Source organism: Amblyomma mixtum, chromosome 2, assembly GCF_055824585.1.
Source record: "Amblyomma mixtum isolate Tamu chromosome 2, ASM5582458v1, whole genome shotgun sequence".
Classification (NCBI taxonomy): Eukaryota; Metazoa; Arthropoda; class Arachnida; order Ixodida; family Ixodidae; genus Amblyomma; species Amblyomma mixtum.
Genome location: NC_143013.1, coordinates 115,282,285 through 115,292,295, shown reverse-complemented (window position 1 = coordinate 115,292,295; position 10,011 = coordinate 115,282,285). Strand labels below are relative to the sequence as shown.

Here is a 10,011-nt window from a genome sequence, read left to right as displayed (position 1 = left end):
GAAGCTAGAAATCGGACAGCACAACGTAAAAAGATACGAAAACAACAAGTTTACAGAATATTGATTGCGTAGTTCGTGACGTCGGCGTGGCTCTTTGCACTGTGACGCGCAACTGGCATCTCTTGGCTTTTTATACCTTCTGGCAAGTAAGAATGCTATCCAGGTTGGCCGAGGTGTAGGCGATGTAGTCACGTGCGCTGTTTCGGCTTGATTTATTGTGAGATACGCTATGGCTGATCATCGGAAAGCGGGGGCGCTGCTCAAAGTCTAACGCCACATTGCGCTTATGCTTGACTGCAGGACGCGTACCTTGGCGCGGAGAACAATTTCAAGCAGAGCGGTGTGGTGCAAAAGGAGGTAAGGCTTGTAGAGCATTATTTTGATGCGAATATGCTGCAGTGTAACTCGCACGCGGTTTAGGTTCTTGTGGGTATTGGTACTCAAAAAACTACAGAGCGGTGACCATGCATGAATGGCAAAACATTTTCAATGTGCCTGTCAAATGCGTACACCCCCTTGCCTTGCCGCCGTTGCACGCTTGAGTTGTTACTCGGGGTGTCATGTGATGGCAGCGCTGTGGGTACTGTACAGGGATAGTTTAAATCCGACACGAGCTAAAAGAGAACGCTTGAGCAGCGGCAAAGAAGGAAGTATACAAATAGAAAAGGTGCAGCGTGCTGTTCCAAGAAACTTCGCTTACCACGTAGCACTGACGAGGAAGTTTCAAACCCATCTGAGAGCCGCTGTGAAAACAATAGATTCCCAGTTTGCTCTGTGGAGCTTTGAAAACCTTCCTCTCACATTTTCCGCGCCTATACCAAGCGCAAGGAGCGCTTACGTGAGTGGGAGCCTTTGCCCGAAATTTCCATTATATTTGAGCAGAGGCAAGCGAAGGGATTCCATATAAAAGAATGGCGTTTAGTTTTCACGCGATAGCGTTAAAAGTCCTGTTAGGTGCAAATCCCGGCGTCGGCATCGCCCTGACTGAAATATCGTCATTGGTGGACACGGTAGTGACGTAGACAAAGAACTTCGCTTAAAGGAACACATGGTGTCCAAGCAGAAACGAACCGCTGTCCTTTGGGTCTGCAGCCGGGCGCGCAGCCTCTACACCACTGAGGAACATTCATTCAGTGACATAAATGTACGCATTGTAAGAGCACTTCACACTGCACAGTAGGCGAATTACAGTGCAGAAACAATTAATTGGGGTCACTAATTAGCATCGCCAATATGAACGGTGCTCACTAATAAAGCAGTATGTGATGGCAACAAGCCTATCAGTTTCTGTGAACTGGCACGCCAGGGGACTCCCACGCAACCGTAAGGACTCTCGCGCCATGTTCTTCAGAATTTAAGTGTCTCTCAAACTTTTGACCATGCAGATGAAACTTCGCATGTTTTTTTTCTCTTGATAATAGGCCATCGCTGTAGTGTGCTTGAAGTAGCAATTTGTTAACTTCATCTGCATCGGTTAATTATGAAGCTTTTAGTATTTCCGAACCTCCATTTGTAGCGTCCCTTGCATGTTTAACTCGCCAATGAAAGAACACTATTGCTCCAAAAAACAACCGCCTATCCACCGCGCGTTGATCCCTGCATTGAGCGTATTTAGCCAAGCTACTGCTTCCTTTTTATCTTTTAGACTATTCCAATCGGAATAGATCTAAAAAACAATTTTAATAAAGTAAATTGCATTACAAGTACAACCTTTGTACTCATAGCCCCTACACTTACGCGCACAAAACGTCCCAGACGAGCTTCGAAGCGCTCGGTGACACCTTACCACCCCATTTCAACAAGGTTGCATGAAGTACCAGGTTCGGAATGTTTGCAGCGGGTTGTAGCGTACTCACCGCGGGTTAGCAGGCAGCTCCCTCTCACCCCGTGGACGAGATACAAGTGACCGGCGGCGTAAGGTGCCCAATAAGCAACTTTCCCTGTAAGCTCATCTCTGATGACCGACCAGGAAGGCAACAAATGAGCAAACTCCTAGGCAGCGATCGGCTATCAAGCGTTAACGCACCTAACATAGGTCACCGGTTCGAATCCCTGCCGCGAGCTAGCCTCGAACGTAACTAGTAAGTTTATGCTGCACGAAACGCGAAATCGTGTCTGCAAAGCCGAGCGTCGGATCTACACCTCACCTCATCCCTCGCTCGACAATTAACATCAGACACTTTGGAGGCGGCTGCAAACAGGCACTTTACCCTCCCCTTATATACGCTCGCGCTATCACCAAGTCCACAAAAACCCCTCCTGTACCCTCTGCCACCACCCCAAAGCCACTCTCGACCATATTATTTTCCTCTGCCCGGCGGATCCTCCCCCGCGGGGCCTGGAGCACCTTACCACTTGCGAGGCTTGGGAGACCCTACTGCGCTCCGAGGACCCGGCCAAGCAAGCCATCACCGCAGGCCGGGCTGCCAACGTCACGAGTCTTAAGAACATAAACGTTTGAGTGTAGTGGGGCCTTGCTGGGACCCAAGGAACTATCTGTCCCAAACTTCCCTGCTCCAAATAAAGTTTTCACCATCACCAACCCGAACACTCTGCGACAAACGGTTGATCCGCAATGTTCTTATGAAGATTCTTAAAGAGGTGGAATTGGGGGTCGCGACATAGGTCGCCATTTCGAATCCGTATCTTAAGCAAGGCTCTAACTTAATTAATACGTTTATGCCGCACGAACCGCTGAATCGTATCACACCATCGCCAACGTTCTGCGCCAAAGGGTTGGTCTACAAATTTCCCACTAATTCGGCACTAAGTGGCCCGACTTTGATGCCAGTCAGAGAAGAATATATATACCGGATCGACATAGATTGGTCTGACGTTTGGCTGTTCGGGCATCACGCTGCACCTGTCAATATTTTATTCCCTTACGTAACCAACACGGTTACCATGGCGAGCACGTGGTTACGATTTGCGTTATTGAAATTACCGACACTTCGTCAATTCGTCTTCAGGGCTAGTTATTTAACTTAACTAGTATTAATAGATTTGACTAATTCTGTCAACTTTTCACTTGGGAAGGGACTTTCTGTGGCCGCTGTTTTCGTTGATTTAACAAAGGCTTTTGACACCATTAATGGTGGTACTGTTTTCAAAACTTAATGCGTTGGGTGGAGAAAATTTGGCTGCATCTTGCGAAAATACATGCTCTTTCGAAAGCATGCAGCAAAGCCCCCCTTCCAGTGCACCTAACTAGTCGAAGAAGACAAATTTTGTCGAGCCCCAGCGCCAACGGTGATCGCGTTTTCGAAATTGATGGCTATTAACAACTACCGGCTACAAATATCTAACTGCAACTAGGGGCCTAACTCTAGTAGTAGATAACCTGGTGATTGCTTAAGACAATTCACTGGTTTTTTGGTGTTCGCCAGCACTGGGAATACTATGCCTCAAAATTAACATTTTTACCTCTGAAAGCCTATTTTTGAAAATTTCTGGAAGTGTACGCTGAAACACCCGGTATTCCTTTTGTACCTGCAACTTTGGGATAGACTTATTTATCTGTGTTGTTATTGATATGCCTATATTGTCCATTGAGCGTCAGAGCAGGAAGATTGTAAACATTTTGTGGCATCCGTAAAAAAAAAATCAAGCACAAAAAAGAACCCAAGCAGAATAAAGAAAAAGTACGTAACTAATACACAATGAAACTCACAGTAACAGACCTGAAACAAGGCTGAGAAAAACATGTTAGGTTGTACATTGCTTACTGTTTCGGCCAAATGATTCCATTCATTTATATTAAGAGTGAATAATGAAGGCGCAAAAACATCCATTTAGTAAAGAATCTCTGGAAAATTTTTTTGAGTGATCAGTTCTAGAGGAAGTATATGCGGGTGCTTCAAGTAAATAACATTTTCCATACCAGTGTCACCATTAAATATTTTATGGGAAAAGTACAATGCCAAAAAATTTGCCTTCTGGTACAGGGGTTGCCACCCAAGCTCTGTTAATGTTTTCTATGCTGAAGCTAAAGTTATATTCGTTAGTGACGAAACGTGGAGCGCTGTTATGAATGCATTCTGGTTTGTTAATCACGTTGTGTGTATTTGGGTCTCACATTGGACATGATTTTTTTAAAATAGGGCTTATATTAGTGAGATAAAATGCTTTGTTGATGCTCTAAGGGGCAATTTGGAAGTTTCCTTTAAATAAATTTATTACAGCATTAGCTTGGTTCGTTAATTAGTTCCATTGCATGTTACATGAACAGTTGGACGGGAAATATACACCTCAATAAATAAATTTATCCTCACAGACAAGGAAGGTGCCAGTTATGTGGTTTTTTGTCGGGAAGGGTCTGTCATTTTCGTGTCAACTGCACATAACAGCAATTCTTTAAGATGGGGGGTGGGGGGGGGGGAGGCATTTTTCACGTATCGCACCATGAGGCCTCATAAAAACACTTTTAAAAAATAATAACATAACTCAAATTGCAGATACAATTGTAAACAATACTGTAATGGGCCTAGTGGCATATATGAGATCAGATTCCATCGGTAAGATCATTAATGATGATTAAGAAAAGTAGCGACCCTAGAACCGGCACCTGTGGCACATCCAACATACATCAAATGAGAAGGATGTACCGCTAACTATAACACATTGCTTTCTATTTAAAAAAATAATATTGTAGCCAGAGCAGACAGGAAGCAGGTAAACAAAGAAAAGACAGCTAGTGCAAGAAGAGAACACGTTAAGCTGTGTCAAATGACGCCTCAGTCTGATAAGGCCGGATCAGTTTCAAGGCTCACTGGGTTATTGCAGAGCACAAGATCGAATGTGGTAGCGCATAAGCCACTGTATCTTGTAGGTTAAGTGTAAAACCTATGAAAATTACAGTTGCTCAGCAGCACTTCAAATGCTGAAGCACGCAGAATTTGCTTAATAAAGCAGAATTTATTTTCCAAAGTATTTCAATGAAGCTAATGTCCCCACCAAAGAGAATGCTCTCTGATCCCCAGGACGATAGCAAATCGGACGGTGCTTCGAACTGTTCGGAATTAGCGCAATTTAGAGGCATGTAATAGCATACATTGAAGTGTAAATAAACCTCAAAGCTTAGTCCAGATTAAACAAACTGACGATGTGTGAATTATTCTGAAAGCGCGCTTGAATGTGTATAATTACTCCGAACGTTCTAGGTTAGCCTGTGTTGTTTTTCCCGCTGCAACTATATTTTTGACATGCTGCCTAACATATCAATTTATTTTTTCTGCTTTGTAACAGGAAGTCCTCCTAACAGATTAGCTGGAGGACCTACTTCCGCATTGTTTAACACGTATAGCATGCATTGAAGTGTAAATAACGCTCAAAGCTTAGTTCAGATTAAAGAAACTCAGGATGTGGGAATTATTCTGAAAGCCTTCAAAACGGCATCCATCCTAGGCCGGGTTGCCTTGTCATGGAAAGATACTGAAAATATTGTGTTTTATTTGCGGAACCATCCGTGCTAAGAAAAATCATAATCACTGAGACAAGAATGGCCATTGGATAAAGAGGTAAACAAATGGGAGTTGACGATACCCCAGTGGATATTAGAAGGCGGAATTGAGGCCGACTACGAAGCTTAATCAACAAAACGGGCACCTATTTGAATACTGACACTTGTTACCAAGCTGACGAAAGCGCAGTTGCATTGGCTCCGATAACGAACAAATGATTAGGTTGTTTGCCGGTGCTATTCTTCTGGGGCAGTAATTTTGCTTAATGTACGCGCAAGCGTTTGCGCGAAATATGGATTTGTAGTCTTGAATGTCATCTTTACTGTTCACTTTTAACTGATGTCATCATTCTCATTGCCTTATTGTATTAGGCTTTTGCTGCGGTGCAATAAATACTTTCATCGTTATTTTATTTCCTAACTTGCTTTGTACATATTCTATCTACAATTGTATAATTTCACAGTGTGAATTGTTTTGTTGAGCTTGTTCTGTGTAATTAACACTTCTTTTGCCTTGTTCCCCCATATTATTTTTATACGTACTTATTTCTATGAACCTTGCACTTAGAATTGCATATTGGCATTGTGTAAATTATTTTGTAAGATTTTCTGTGCATAACGAACATTTTTTGTTCTATTCTGCAATCTGTAAATGTATCTGTTGTTATACTAGAATTTTGTCCTCACCAAATGCCATGTAAAGGTGGCTCGAACGTAATCAAGTGGACTTGCCTCACCTTTTGTTCGAGCCCCCTCCGTTGTTTCGAACGGAAATAAACTCAATTCAATTCAGTTCAATTCAATCTTCAATGCGCGAACTCAGCTGATGGTACCAATTGTTCCTGCCGCAGGAGGAGGCGGACAAGCAACTGAAGACTCTGTACGAGGCACGTACGCTTCTGGCAACTTCCGACGTGAGTGGTCGTTCTTGTCTCATTGCTCGAAGAGGGCGCTGCGGCCCCAAAATGCCTATTAGTCTCGTTATGCCTATTAGATCCCGTGTAATCCGTCCTACGTCTTCCACGCTAGATGCCATTTTAACAGTCTATTAGACACTCGTGACGTGGAATACGATTTCCAGGATTAAACTCAATGGTGAGGATTAAGATTATCCTACACACAATGAACGTCACTGCGCGCAAATGAACGGATGGATTGCACTCCAGAAGGATTTGACTCAAACCCTTGACTGTTGGAGAGCGTCGAATTATTCGATGCACTCCGATGCTTTGATTCGGGTTGAAGCGAATGCCGAATGAAAAGGTTTGAATGGTCATTTTATAATTCGAGTAATCGCCCGTCCCTAGGTTTCTGATAGGGAAGTGGTTCAGCCTAAGCACAGCTGTATATGTTCCTCTTCAGTACATTTATTATTTTTTAAGAAAAGCACTGTGTGGAGTTGTTTGTTTCGTTCATATCAATTAATTGCTCTTTTTTCCCGCTTCGAGCGGGCGGTGTAAAAAATTTTGAAATGTGTCGTGCTCTCGCTATATGAATGCAACAACACACAAATCACAATTTGCGGGCAAGTTAGCAGTTTCGGTTTTAGTTCTTTCCTTTGTGTTATTCAAAATATTGAGAATTTTTTTCCCGAAAAGATGGCGTTGGAGGCGCACAATTCTTCTCATGGCAAAATGCTCAGGAACGACCTGTTGCTCCCCCAAATATATTTTTGAATTATATAGCTCATCGTATCTTTTATGTACTCTCAGAATCTTGTTCGAACTTCTTAGATTTAGTGAACAGTCCACTTATATGTCACCATGCGACACAACCCTGAAGTTAGAAGATGCACAATTCCTCATGAAAAAGTTCCTTTAACACTCACTTAGAGATAAAATTTTTCTTTTCGCGCCATGGAAATTTTATTAGCCGTACCGAACCTACAAAAGCACAGCTGAAGTGCGTGCCGTTGCCGGTATCGCCGAAATGTTTTCAATGTGTAGGCCAGGAGGCTTTACGACACGCAGATTTGCTCGGAGATATTTATTTATTTATTTATTTATTTATTAGTACCTCACAGGCCCCGAAAGCATTGGGTGAGGGGGGCAAGTCGAAAAAAAGGTATATACAGATGGAAAAAACCGTAATATCGGTACAAGAACGCGGTACAAGTCAAATACAAGAAAGGAACACGAAATTTATACAAAACGGAGAAAATAACATCAGACACGAAAATAGAGGGGAAAAAAAAGCGAAACACGAACATAAGAAAAAAAAAGCAACCAGGGGTGAACAAATGAAACTGTTGTACATTTCGAACATCACTATGGCAATAAATGTATACATAGATGTTTTTTAAACTCACCAGGATCAATGAAAGAGATTATGTTGTCAGGATTATGTTGTTCAGAGCGTTGTTGTTTCGCATCATGACTTGGTCTTTGCATTTGCTTATTTACTCATTTGATCTGGCATACCCTTGTGGTAGGAGGTGAACGTACTCAGTAAAGCAGCAATTATGGGAAGTCATGTTATGTATGAAAACGAAACGTAAATTTCTTTGCAGTTTTCTTCACTCTCTCAGGCTTCATTTAACGTTTCGAATCAGAGAAAATATTTCTTCCCTTAAGTTGTTCTTTCACGCTACAAAAAATCCACTTCTGTGCTTTTATAACGAAACATATCAATGGTGTGTTTTTTACATGCACCTATAATTTTTTTTGCAAATTATCAAAAAGCCGCAGATTGTAATAATGAAATTAGCACCATTACTGGTAGCAAAATTGCTGCAATAGACAATGCCACGAGACATGCGATCACATTCACTGTTTCGAGAAAAATTACTTGCTGCGTCTGATAGATGGCATAAAAAAGCATCATACTTCCAGTGTGAAGGATGCTAAATTCGCCTGAAGCAAAGTAACGAGAGCTAGGTTCATCATACTCCCAGAAAAAGCTGTGAGTTCAAAGTGTACACGAATCGGTACAAATCGCTTTAAAGTGTTTAGAAGGGAGCTGAAGAAAAATTACACGAGTGGAATATTGAACGGAGTGCTTGATGCATCTTGATGCCGTTCAAGTTCTTGGTGCTTTATTCTATTACTCTATAAATCGGCTTGCGTTCCTTTTCAGTCGAGCACTTGCCTTGAACTGAAGTCGATAACCCTTACGAAGAACATCTCGAATAGCATCGCGACCGGGGTAAGTGGCCTCGGCTTTGAAACGGCGCCATGCACCGAAAACCGGAAGGTGAAGTCAAATGAGGTGAAGTTTTTTTTTGACATCGATTTGTCAGAGGTGACGGGACAAAAGGCAATTCATTTTTTGCCTGACGTGGCCCCGTTACATTGCTCAGGGGGGTGGCAAATTACACAGCAAAGTACACAAAGCAAAACAAGAAAAGTAACAACATCGCATACGTACTACATGAATTATATGTAACGATCAATGAGTTACGCATAATTAACACAGATGCAATGGAAAATGAAGGAAACAACAACGCATAGCTAAAATGTCTATAGGACAAAACAAAAAAATTGAAATAGCAAACAATGAGGTACACAGAATTAACATATAGGCAAGGGGAGAAATAGCACGCAAACCAAAAACAAAGAAAACCGCATCGCGTTCCTCCATTCGTCTTTAGGACAACAAAACCAAAAATAGCGAACCTGGACATACACCCAGCGAGTAAAAGAAAATAAGCATAATAATAAAAAAACTACAAACTGGACACTTTATGGGGGAGACAGGGACAGAAGGTACATTTTGTATTTGTAGAGTGGCGCTTGAGCGATACACATTTAGTTTCCACTTTAGTCATATACGTTCAGCATGCCATTTTATAGTGAAATGAGGACGGTCCTGGTGCAAACCCGTTTATTACCATTTTTACATAACTGAGAACACCACTGTCTAAGCGCGGGCTTAAAGGCTCCGTGTGCGGTAAAAATAGCCACAGAACTTTTCTGGGCATTCTAAGCATTAAACCTCGGCAAAAGTCATACGCAATGCTCTTGATTCTGAGTGATCTCAATGTAATTACGCGAAAAAGGGAACTCTACACATCTGACGGATTTATTTCGTCCCTCTGAATGCCCCTTCCGTTTGTAAGCAACGTAAGCATTTTTCAGCAAAGAAAGCGGGAACTTAAGTGCCTCCTTTTTAGGGCATACTGCTTGCAGGGGAAAAAGAAGCACCACATTGATCACATGCATGAAAAATAAACCATCCACAGGGACACCTAATTACTATACAGTTGACTGTCCGATAGCACTAAGAAGCGGTTTAATGCCACTTCAAGTTGGTAGCATTACCCTCTCCAGTCAATGGCAGTTATCCGCTCTGGTGACGTCACTTACCTCCAGCCAATGGCAAAAATCTTATGACCGATGGCCTCACGTTTTTTCCAATGACGCTGCTAACGCTATTGCATTAAAACCGTGCTTTGAATGCAGTTTCCGTTCCCCGCGATGCTCCACTGGAAGGCCAAGATGTAACGCTTATCCTCGGTGACATTTTCTTGCCTCAAAAACCTTCGCAGGTGAGAACTCAGATCGGCAAGTGCGCCTACCTCAGCAAGGCTTACAACTACAGCCTGTACGTCGTCT

General features: G+C 42.5%; 1 long non-coding RNA gene across 1 annotated transcript; it reads left to right on the top strand.

Annotated features, from left to right (window-relative positions):
• Window positions 1–299: 299 nt before the first annotated feature.
• Window positions 300–8,602, top strand: LOC149360650 (uncharacterized). The gene is made up of 3 exons (XR_016288340.1): window positions 300–357; window positions 6,310–6,372; window positions 8,534–8,602. It is a non-coding gene; the product is annotated as an uncharacterized LOC149360650 (long non-coding RNA).
• The last annotated feature ends 1,409 nt before the right edge of the window (window positions 8,603–10,011 follow it).